The sequence below is a fragment of the Balaenoptera ricei genome, chromosome 10 (genome assembly GCF_028023285.1).
Source record: "Balaenoptera ricei isolate mBalRic1 chromosome 10, mBalRic1.hap2, whole genome shotgun sequence".
Lineage (NCBI taxonomy): Eukaryota > Metazoa > Chordata > Mammalia > Artiodactyla > Balaenopteridae > Balaenoptera > Balaenoptera ricei.
Window position 1 is genome coordinate 28,588,525 of NC_082648.1, and position 12,256 is coordinate 28,600,780.

The following is a 12,256-nucleotide window of genomic DNA, read 5'->3' on the forward strand; positions in this document are numbered from 1 at the left end:
TTTGGCCACACCATGTGGCTTGTGGAATCTTAGTTCCCCAACTAGAGATTGAACCCATGCCCTTGACAGTGAAATTGCAGAGTCCCAACCACTGGAGTGCCAGGGAATTCCCACTTTTTTTAAATTACACATTCTATATTTCACTTCTAGTGATCAGTCTGTTCAGCTTATCTGTTTCTTCTTGTCTCAGTCTTGGCAGACTGTATGTTTCTAGAAATTTGTCTATTTCTTCTTTTGTATTTTTTAACATCTTTATTGGAGTATAATTGCTTTACAATGGTGTGTTAGTTTCTGCTTTTGTCTATTTCTTCTTGATGTCCAATTTGTTGGCATGTAACTGTTCATAGTATTATCTTATGGGTTTTTATTTTTTTTGAATTATTGTGGTATAAGTTGTTATTTCTCCTCTTTCATTTCTTTTTTTTTTTTTTTTAATTTGGGCCCTCATTCTTTTCTTCTTGGTCAGCCTAACTAGAGGTTTGTCGATTTTGTTTATATTTTTTAAAACCAACTCTTGGTTTTATCTATCTTTTCTACTTTTTTGTGGATCTCTATTTTATTTATTTCCTCTCTGATCTTTATTATTTCCTTCTTTCTGCTAACTTTGGGATTTGTTTGTTCTACTTTTTCTAATTCTCTTAGGTGGTAGCTTAGGTTGTTTATTTAAGATTTTTCTTGTTTCTTAGGAAGGCCTGTATGAACTTCCCTCTTAGAACTGCTTTTGCTGCATCTCATAGATTTTGTAAGGTTGTGATTTCATTTTCGTTTGTGTCAAGATATTTTCTGATTTTCACTTTGATTTCATCATTGACCCATTGTTTTTTAGTAGCAAGTTGTTTGTTTCCATTTGTTCATTCTTTTTCCATTTTTCTTTCTGTGGTTGATTTCTTGTTTCACACCATTGTGATCAGAAAAGATACCTGAAATAATTTTTGTCCTCTTAAATTTGTTGAGGCTTTTTTGTGACCTAGTATGTGTTTTATCCTGGAGAATGTTCCATGCATGCTTGATAAGGATGTGTATTCTGGGTTCTCTTAGATGTAGTACCCTATAGATATTAATTAAGTCCAAATAGCCTATTGTGTCATTTAGGACTTCTGTTGCCTCAATAATTTTCTGTCTGTATGATATGTCCATTGATGTCAATGTGGTATTAAACTCTCCTACTCTTACTGTATTATTGTCAGTTTCTCCCCTTATATCTGTTGGTACTTGTTTTGTGTATTTAGGTGTTTCTATATTAGGTGCATATACATTAATGATTGCAATATTTTCTTCTTGTATTGATCCTTTATTGTTATATAATGCCCTTCTTTGTTTTTTCGTATAGCCTTTGTTTTAATGTCTATTTTGTCTGACATGAGTATTGCTATTAATACCTTCTTGTCACTTTCATTTGCATGATATATCTTTTTCCATGCCCTCACTTTCAGTCTGTGTGTGTCTTTCACCCCATAATAGTCTCTTATAGGGAGAATATTGTAGGTTCTTGGTTTTTATCCAGTCTTTCACTCTATGTCTTTTGATCAGACCATTTAGTCCATTGACATTTAAAGTAATTATTGATAGGTATGTACTTATTTCCATGTTTTTGTAGTTCTTCTTTGTTCCTGTCTTCTTTTTATTTGTCTCTTTGTGGTTTGACAATTTTCTTTTGTAGTATGCTTGAGTTCCTTTCCTTTTTTTTTCTTTTTTTAATCCGTTATATGTTTTTGAGTTTTGGTTATCATGGAGTACAAGTACGTTGACCAATGACTGTATCTACTTCTTTAAACTGATAGTTATTCAAGTCCAAACACATTCTAAAAGATGTACCTTTTTATTCTCCCCTTCCTCACATTTTGTGATTTTAATGTGCTATCTTATATCTTCATGTTTAACCTTTTACTGTTGTAGTTATAATCACTTTTACAATTAAAAATTTTTTCACATCTACATATTGGCTTAAGTGATATTCAATTCTTTTATATATTTGCCTTTCCTATTGTGATTTTTCCCTTTCTTGTAGATTCTTGCTTCTTTTTTATTTAGAGAAGACCTTCTAATATTTCTTTTAGGGTAGGTTGAGTATTGCTCAACTCTTAGTTTTTGCTTGTCTGAGATATTCTTTATGTCTCCTTCTATTGTAATTCATAAACAGCTGGGAAGAGCATCCTAGGTTGTATGTTTTTCCCTTTCAGGACTTTGAATATATCATGCATCTCCTTTCTCTCCTTTCTCCCTTCATGCCTTGAATATATCAGGCTTCTTCTGGCCTGCAAAGTTTCTGCAGAAAAATTAGCTGATAGCCTTATGGGGATGCTCTTGTTGCTGACTTTTGTTTTTCCTCTTGATATTTTCAGAATCCTCTTTTTATCTTTAACTTTTGCTGCTTTAATTATGACGTGTCTTGGTGTTGATCTGTTTGGATTTATCTTGTTTGAAACCCTCTGTACTTCCTATACCTACTTTAGTTTTGGGAAGTTTTTGGCCATAATGTCTTCAAATACTTTTCTGATCCCCTTCTCTCTCTCCTCCTTATGGAACCCCTATTATGCATAGGTTGGCACATTTTTTATTACTCCATAGATCTCATATGTTGCTTTAATTTTTAAAATTTGCCTTTCTGTCTGCTGTCCTGATTGGATGATTGCCATTATTCTATCTTCCAGATCACTTATTCATTTAGTCTGCTACTCATTGTTTCTAGATATTTTTTTTTTAATCTCAGCAATTGAATTGTCTATTTTTGATTGGTTCACCTTTATAATTTCTAGTTTCTTGTTACCGTGTTCTGCATTTCTATTGATAATCTTTCTTTATTCAGTTAGCATTTTTATTACCTCCTTTTTGAACTCAGCGTCTAGTAGACTGGTGAGCTCTGTTTCACTATTTGTTTTTTCATGGAATTTCTCTTCTTCTTTTAGTTGGGAGTAGTTCTCCTCCATTTTCATTTTACTTAACTTTCTACATCTTTATGAATTCAGGAGAAACAATTGTCTATTGTGGTCTTGAAGGGGTATTTTTATGTTGGAGTGTCCCTGTGTAGACTGTGTCCTGTGTTTTTTGTGCAAGGATTGGTTTTGATATGTATGTTAGCCAGGTTGTTGCTCAGGGTTTTCTCACCATTGTCCTCTTGATAGGAGGTGTGGTTGTTGCTGGCATATCTAGATCCTGTGCAGGATGTGGGAATTCCTCTCTGCTTTGTGCCTGTCACCACCCTGTCAGGGTCTGAGTCTGCTCTACAATTGTTGGATTAGAAACCCTGAGGATCATGTTCAATTAGCCTCCTTGGCCCTTGCATTCATGCCCTGCCCCAAAGGAGGTGATTACTGAATCACTTGAGGACTGTGTGATCACAGAGGACCTGTGTGCTGCCTGGTAGGTGTCCCTAGTTCCACTCAGAAGAAGCCCATGGTCATTTCTGTTTCTCTGCTGTGGTCGTTCCAGATCTAGTGCAGGGTTGTGATGTCTAAGAGTAGGCTGGGACCGGCAGTCAAGGTATTGTGGCTGTAGGAATTGAAGTGGCTCCACTGTCCTCTGAGATTTTGCCTGCCTCTGTGACAGTCTTCTCCCTGGACTGTCTGTACTAAGCTGTAGTGTGGAAAGGGCAGATCCAGGGTGCTCTTGCTGGGACAGAACCACTGTGTACTCGAGTTTGCTGTAATGGCTCTTGCCAACCGACCCTGACCACACCCCTCTCCCCCCAGGCTGTCTCTGCATAGTTAGATGGGTCCACTCCTAGGACCTATTGCCCAAGAGTCAGTGCTCAGCTACTGCATGCTCTTGTGGCACCACCCAGTGCAAGCACTGACAAGGTTACTGTGGTTCCACTCACTGCACTGTGTGCACAGTGACAATGTCCTCCATGGTCCACCCAGGTCACACCCCAGGAACCCTGGCCTGTCTCAATGTAGCTAGACTGAGTCTCTGCACCGATCTCATACCTGGTTGTGGTGTGGAGTGAGCGAGTCTGAGGTTTTAGCCCATTCAGATTGGGAAGTGTGTAGAGGCAGCAGCTGCCAGTGCAAGTCTCTCTCCACTCTGATTGTAGCAAGCCAGCATGAGTGCACCCCACACAAGTAGAGTCTAGGCTTCTCCAATACTTCTGTCTCTCTCAGTGGATTTTCCAGCAGGAAAGGTGTCTTGTCTCCTCCATGCAGGACCCCAGGACTGGGATGCCAAGATTGTGGCTCAACCTGCTCACTCCCCAGAGTGAGGGTCCACCCATGCAGACCTTCTCTTTCTTACAGATCCCTCCCAGGAGCTCAGGTTCCAACCTGATGTCTTTTTTCTATCCTACTCATTTATGTGGAGATATTTCTTGAAGCTTTGGTTGTATAGAAGTTCTGCCAGTTTTCAAGTAGTTTCCCATGAGAATTGTTCCACATGTAGATGTATTTTTGATGTGTTTGGGGGGTGGAGGTGAGCTTCACATTCTCCTGCACCATCATTTGTGATCCCCTCTCTCCTATTACTTTTTTCTTTTCTATTTCTATTTCCCCTTTTATTTTATCCAGTAGTATCTACTTTAACATAGTCAGTCCTTTTGCATGGACTAAGGGTCCAAAGAAATATACCAAGGCTCTTGTTTAGACCTGACCACAAGCATCCCTTTGAAATAATATTTCTAAGGTTAAAGCGATAGTGTTACTCTCTCCAGAGGTTACTGTACAACTTCTAATCCCAGGACTAGGGAAAAACATCAGCTGCCAAAATTAAAAAGCACATGCTATTTTTGGACAACAGAAATTTCATGCAAGATGACTTAGAAAAAATCATCACAAACATGAAATGTTTTTTCAATATATGAATTCATAATCACTGTAAGCCTCATTGTAGCTGGCCTCATGGAATTTAAGTATGACAATGTGTAACATTTAAGGACACATAATCCAAACAAGCAAGAAAGAATCTACAGAGGACTCATTTTTTTAGTATTGGGCAAGCAGAATATTCCAAGAGTCCAGTTTATAACCCCACCACTAGCAACATTCGTCATGCTTCATTCTAGTGAACCTTACCTCAGAACATTTCAGTCAATAGCTCCTTTCCCCAAATTTCTCCAAATAACACACATTGCTCTGAAGTGTTCATTACAAAACTGATTTTTGATAAATCACTCTCCTCCTCCTGCCTACACTGATCTTTCTTTCTTTGTATCATAAAATTTAACACCAGGTTGACAAATGACTCTACTGAGAGAGGAATTGAACAGAAAATTGGGCTGAGCCATTCTGGGGCCTTGCCCTGCCTACCTGCAGGCTGGCAGTCAATATACAAGGCAGGGCCTGGAAGAAAAGCAAGTTGGGAGCGAGCTCTGCCTATCAGCGTGCCCACAGTAATTGGCTCCACCACAACAGAGGTCTTATGCAGCTCACATAGGAGGCATTCCTAGATAATATAGCTCTGTCATGAGAGGGAATTGTGCTGGGTGCCTCACAGGATGTCTCCTACATAAGGTAGCTTCTCCAAGGTCACAAAACATAATGAACCTACCTAATACATAGACATAAACACAGAGAATTAGGCAAAATGAAGAGACAGGATGAAGGAAAGAATATTCCAAATGAAGGAATAAGGCAAAAACCTCAGAAAAAGAATAAACACCTTGGAAATAAACAGTTTACACATAAGTATTCAAGGTAATCATGATTAAAATGTTCAACAAACTTTAGAGAAGAATGGATGAACACAGTGAGAGTTTAACAGAGAGTTAGCAATTATAAAGAAGAACCAAGCAGAACTGAAGCATACAATAACTGAAATTTTTAAAAAATACATTAGAAAAAAATCAACAGTAGATTAGATGATACAGAGAAATGGATCAGTGAGCTTGAAGAGAAGGTATTGGAAATCACTGAAACTGAACAGAAAAAAGAAAAAAAAAAGAATGTTTAAAACAGAGGATAGTTAAAGAGACCTCTGGAACAACATCAAATATACTAACATTTGCATTATAGGGGTCCCAGAAGGAGAACGGTGAGAGAATTGGGCAGAGAACTAATTTGAAGAAATAATAGCTGAAAACTCCCTTAACTTGGGGAAGGAAACAGGCATCCAGGTTCGGGAAGCACAGAGAGTCCCAAACAAGATGGACCCTAAAAGGGCCATACAAAAACACATTACAATTAAAATGGCAAAAAATTAAAGATAAGGAGAGAATATTAAAAGCTGCAAGGGAAAAGCAAATAATTACTTACAAAGGAACGCCCAAAAGACTATCAGCTGACTTTTTAAAAGAAAATTTGCAGACCAGAATGCAGTGGCATGATATATTCAGAGTGATGAAAGGGAAACATCCTACAACCCAAGAATACTCTACTGGCATGGTTACCATTCAGATTTGAAGGCACAATATAGAGTTTTTCAGACAAGTGAAAGCTGAAAGAGTTCAGCCTCAATGAACTGGCTTTACAAGAAATGTTAAAGGGACTTCTCTAAGCAGAAAAGAAAAGGGCATAACTAGATACATAAAAATTATGAAAAGAAAAAATCTCACTGGTAAAGGAAAACATAGAGTAAAATAATAGATCAATCACTCATAAAGTTAGTATAAGGTTAAATGATAAAAGTAGTAAAACCATCTTCATTCACAATAAGTAGTTAATGGTTACACAAAACAAACAGATGTAAACTATAATGTCAAAAACATTAAACCTGAGGTGGGGGAGTATACATATAAGTTGGTTAGAAGGTGTTTGAACTTTAGAAATTATCAACTTAAAATAATCCCATATATAGGTTGCTATACATGAACTTGATGGTAACGACACACCAAAACCCAATAATAGAAATGCACACACAAAAGAAAAAGGTACTAAAGATAGTCATGAAATCTCAAGAGAAGAGAGCAAACAAAGAAGAAAGGAACAATACCTACAAAAAATAGCTCAAAAACAATGAACAAAATGGCAATAAGTACATACTTACCAATAATTACTTTATCTTTATCTTTATTTTATTTTATTTTGTTTTGTTTTGTTTTTGGTTGTGGTGGGTTTTTGTTGCTGCACATGGGCTTTCTCTAGTTATGGTGAGCAGGGGCTACTCTTTATTGCAGTGCATGGGCTTCTCATTGTGGTGGCTTCTCTTGTTGTGGAGCATGAGCTCTAGGCATGCAGACTTCAGTAGTTGGAGCATGCAGGCCCTAGAGTGCATGGGCTTCAGTAGTTGCAGCACATAGGCTCAGTAGTTGTGGCTCGTGGGCTCTAGGGCATGTGGGTTTCAGTGGTTGTGGTGGGCAGGCTCAGTAGTTGTGGCTCACAGGCTCTAGAGCACAGGCTCAGTAGTTGTGGTGCATGGGCTTAGTTGATCTGCAGCATGTGGGATCTTCCCAGACCAGGGATTGAACCTGTGTCCCCTGCATTGGCAGGTGGATTCTTACCCACTGCACCACCAGGGAAGTCCCCTCAATACCTATTTTAAATGTAAATGGACTAAATGCTTCAATCAAAAGACATAGAGGGGCTAAATGGATAAAAAACAAGACACATATATATGTTGCCTACAAAAGACTCACTTCAGATCTAATGACACACAGAGACTGAAAGTGAGGGGATCAAAAAAATTACTCCATGTAAATGGAAATGAAGAGAAAACTGTGTACAATACTTATATCAGGTAAAATAGACTTTAAAACAAGACTGTAACAAGAGACAAAGCAGGACATTACATAATGATAAAGGGATCAATCTAAGAAGTAAATATCACAATTGTAAATATATATATATATATATATATATATCTCCAACATAGGAGTACCTAAATACATAAAGCAAATATTAACAGACATAAAGGGATAAATTGACAGTAACACAATAATAGTAGGGGACTTTAATACTCCACTTACATCAATGGACAGATCATTCAGACAGAAATTCAATAAGGAAACATTGGCCTTAAATGACATATTAGACCAGATAGACTGAATAGATATATATGCAACTGTGCATCCAAAAACAGCAGGGTACACATTCTTTTCAAGTGCTCATGGAACATTCTCCAGGATATATCACACGCTAAGCCAAAAACAAGTCTCAATAAATTTAAGATAAAAATCTTATAAAGCGTATATTCTGAACACAACAAAATGAGATTAGAAATCAACTACTAGAAAAAATTGCAAAAACACACACAAGTGGAGGGTAAGCCATAGGCTACTAAACAATATTTTCCTGAAAAATCAAAGAGGAAATTAAAAATTACCTGGAGACAAACAAAAATGGAACCACAGCAATCCAAAATCTATTGGATGCAGCAAAAGTTCTTCTAAGAAAGAAGTTTATAGTAATACATGCTTACCTCAAAAAACAAGAAATATCTCAAATAAACAATCTAACCTCACACCTAAGGAAAGTAGAAAAAGAAGAACAAACAAAACCCAAAGTTAGTAGAAGAAAGTAAATTATAAAGGTCAGAGCAAAAAATAAATGAAATAGAGTATAAAAAAATTAGAAAATGTAAGTGAAACTAAGATCTGATTTTTTGAAAAATAAACAAAATTGATAAACCATTAGTTAGATTCATCAAGAAAAAAAGAGATAGGGTACAAATAAATAAAATCTGAAATAAAAGAGAAGTTACAACTGACACCACAAAAATACAAATAATCAAAAGAGATTAGTATGAACAATTAATTATAAACCAATAAAAAGGACAACCTACAAGAAATGGTTAAATTCCTAGAAATGTACAATCTCCCAACTATAAATCAGAAAGAAAGAGAAAATATGAACAGACCAATGACCAGTAATGAAATAATATCAGTAATTAAAATACTCCCAACAATAGAAATCCAGTAATCTTCACAGGTGAATTATACCAAACATTTAGAGAAGAGTTAACATTTATACTTCTCAAACTATCCTAAAAAATTGAAAAGGAAGGAACATTTCCAAACTTATCCTATGAGGCCAGCATGAACCTGATACCCAAGTCAGACAAAAACACCACAAGAAGAGAAAATCACAGGCCAATATCACTGATGAAAAATATATGAAAAAATTTCAACAAAATATTAGCAAATAAAATTCAACAATACATTAAAAGGATCATACACTATGATCAAGTGGTATTTATTCTAGGGATACAGGGATAGTTCAATATTCACAAATCAATCAACATGATACACCACATTACCAAATTGAAGAATAAAAATCATATGATCATCTCACTAGATACAGAAAATCTTTTGACAAAATTCAACATCCATTTATGTAAAAACTCTAAAAAATTGGGTATAGAGTGAATATGCCTCTACATATTAAAGGCCATATACAACAAACCTGTAGCCAAAATCATACTCAATAATGAAAAGCTGAAAACGTTTCCTCTAAGATCAGGAACAAGACAAGGATTCCCACTCTATCTACTTTTATTCAACATTGTATTAGAAGTGCTAGCCACAGCAATCAGACAAGAAAAAGAAATACAAGTTGGATTATCCAATTTCATAATTGGAAAGGAAGATGTAAAACTGTCACTATTTTCAGATGACATACTATATATAGAAATCCCTAAAGACTGCACCAAAACTCTATTAGAATCAATGAAAACAGTAAATTTGCAGAATACAAAATTAATATACAGAAATATGTTGCTTAGCTACACACTAATAAAACACTATCAAAAAGAGAATTTAGGAAAACAATCCCAGTTACAACTGCATCAAAAATAATAAAATACCTAGGAATAAATCTAACCAAGGAGGTCAAAGTCTTGTTCTCAAAAGGCTGTAAGACATTGATAAAAAAGATTGAAGATGACACAAACAAAGGGAAAGAAGTACTGCTTTGATGGATTAGAAGAATTAATATTTTTAAAATGACCATATTATTGAAGGCAGTCTACAGGTTCAATGCAATCCCTATCAAAATACAAATGGCATTTTTCACAGAACTAGAACAAATAATTCTAAAATTTTATAGAAACACAAAAGACCCCTAATAGCCAAAGTGATCTTGAGGGGAAAAAAAGCTGGAGGTATCATATTTTCTGAGTTCTAAATATACTACAAATCTACAGTAACCAAAACAGTGTGGGACTGGCACAAAAACAGATACATGGATCAATGGAACCAAATAGAAAGCCCAGAAATATTCCCACAATTATATACTTAATTAATCTATGACAAAGGAAGCAAGACTATACAATGTGGACAAGACAGCCTCTTCAATAAATGGTGTTGGGAAAACTGAACAGCTACATGCAAAAGAATTCAACTGGACTTTTCCCACACCACATACAAAAAAAAAAAAAAACCCTCAAAATAGATTAAAGATTTAAATGTAAGGCCTGCAACCATTAAAACTCTTAGAAGAAAACATAGGTAGTATGTTCTTTGAGATTGGTGTTAGCAATATTGTTTTTGAAAATATCTCCTCAGGCTGGGAAGCAAAAGCAAAAATAAACAAATGTGACTACTTCAAACTAAAAAGCTTTTGCACAGCAAAGGAAACCACTAACAAAATGAAAAGGCAACTTAATTAATGAGAGAAGATATTTGCAAATGATATATCCAATAAAGGGGTGGTATCCAAAATATATAAAGAATCCATACAACTCAACATCAAAAAAACAAACATGATTACAAAACAGGAAAAGGATCTAAGTAGATATTTTTCCATAGAAGACATACAGATGGAGAACAGACACATGAAAAGAAGCTCAACATCACTAATCATCAGGTAAATGCAAATCAAAACCACAATAAGATATCACCTTACACCTGGGAACCCTTGTGCACTGTTGCTGGGATTGTAAATTGGTGCAGCCACTATGGAAAACAATATAGAGTTTTCTTAACTTAAAAATAGAATTACCATATTATCCAACAATTTCACCTCTATTTACCTGAGGTGAAGTTAGGGTTAGGGTTAAGGTAAATACTAACATATATCAAAAAGATATATGCACTACAATGTTCATTGCAACATTGCTTACAATAGTCAAGATATGAAAGCAACCTAAGTGTCCATCTATAGATATATGGATAAGGAAGATGTGGTATTTTATACATAGAATATTACTCAGGCATAAAAAGAAATCTTTCAATTTACAAAAACGTGGATGGATCTTGAGGGTATTATGCTAAGAGAAATTAAGTCAGAGAAAGACAAATACTGCATGATCTCACTTATATGTGGAATCTAAAAAAGAAAACAGACACACAAAACAAAATGAAAACAGAGTCATAGATACAGAGAACGAATCGGAGGTTGCCAGAAAGAGGGGTGTGGGAGGCTGAGTGAAATATGTGAAGGGTATTAAGAGGTTCAAACCTCCAATTATATAATAAATAAGTCATGGGGATATAATATACAGCATAAGGAATACGGTCAATATTATTGTATTAATTTTGTGTGGAGACATGATCACCAGACTCTTATTATGGTGATAATTTCATAATGTATGTGAAAGTTAAATCATTATATAGTACATCTAAAAGTAACATAACATTGTACTTCAACTATATTAAAAATTAAGCAAAGAGAGAGAGATTTAGGCTGAAGTAGGAGAATTCTTGGCTCAAACCAATGTATACATGTGTATGTGTGTGTGTGTGCTTGGATTTTTCAGTCCTGCTTGTAGTAAAGTTGTAAGAACCTTCAGGTGGAACTTTGAATCTCCCCAAGCATTTGCATTTTCAAAGCATTTATATGTAAGATCCAAGAGGCTTCTCCAAATTTCTGTGTTTATGATTGTTTTCTACTGAATAATGTGTTTTTCTTTGTTCTACATTATACTCCTGATTTCAAGTTTGCCTCAAGCTACTTCCTATTAGTGTGATATCCTCTTAGCTGTGGAATACTAAATATACTTGGAATCATTTTGAAAAATCGTATTTCATTACTCATTATTTTAATTATAATTTTCTGCACAATTTCTATTTAGTATTTTATCAAACATAAGCAAATCTTGACATAGAATTTTACCTATCCCTTGTAATCAGATTCAAGTTTCCTGCTCTTCAATAAACCTTCCTCTATTACAGCCTACAATGAGTTATCACCTTCCTAAATATGAAGGAACTTATTCCTTGTGACCTTCCATGTTTCCAGTCATATATTCATTTCTTAGCAACATGTATTGAGCATTTATGATACGTAAAATCTTGTGTATAAAGAATTATTTGCTAGACCTGGAGACACAGGGAGCACTAAGTTGAAAAAGTTGCCTTCAAAGAGCTCCAAGTCTAGTGAGAAATAGAAACAAGAATATCCATAATCATAACCTCCCAAAATAAGTCAATGAGTATTAAGTTAGAGATATGCTC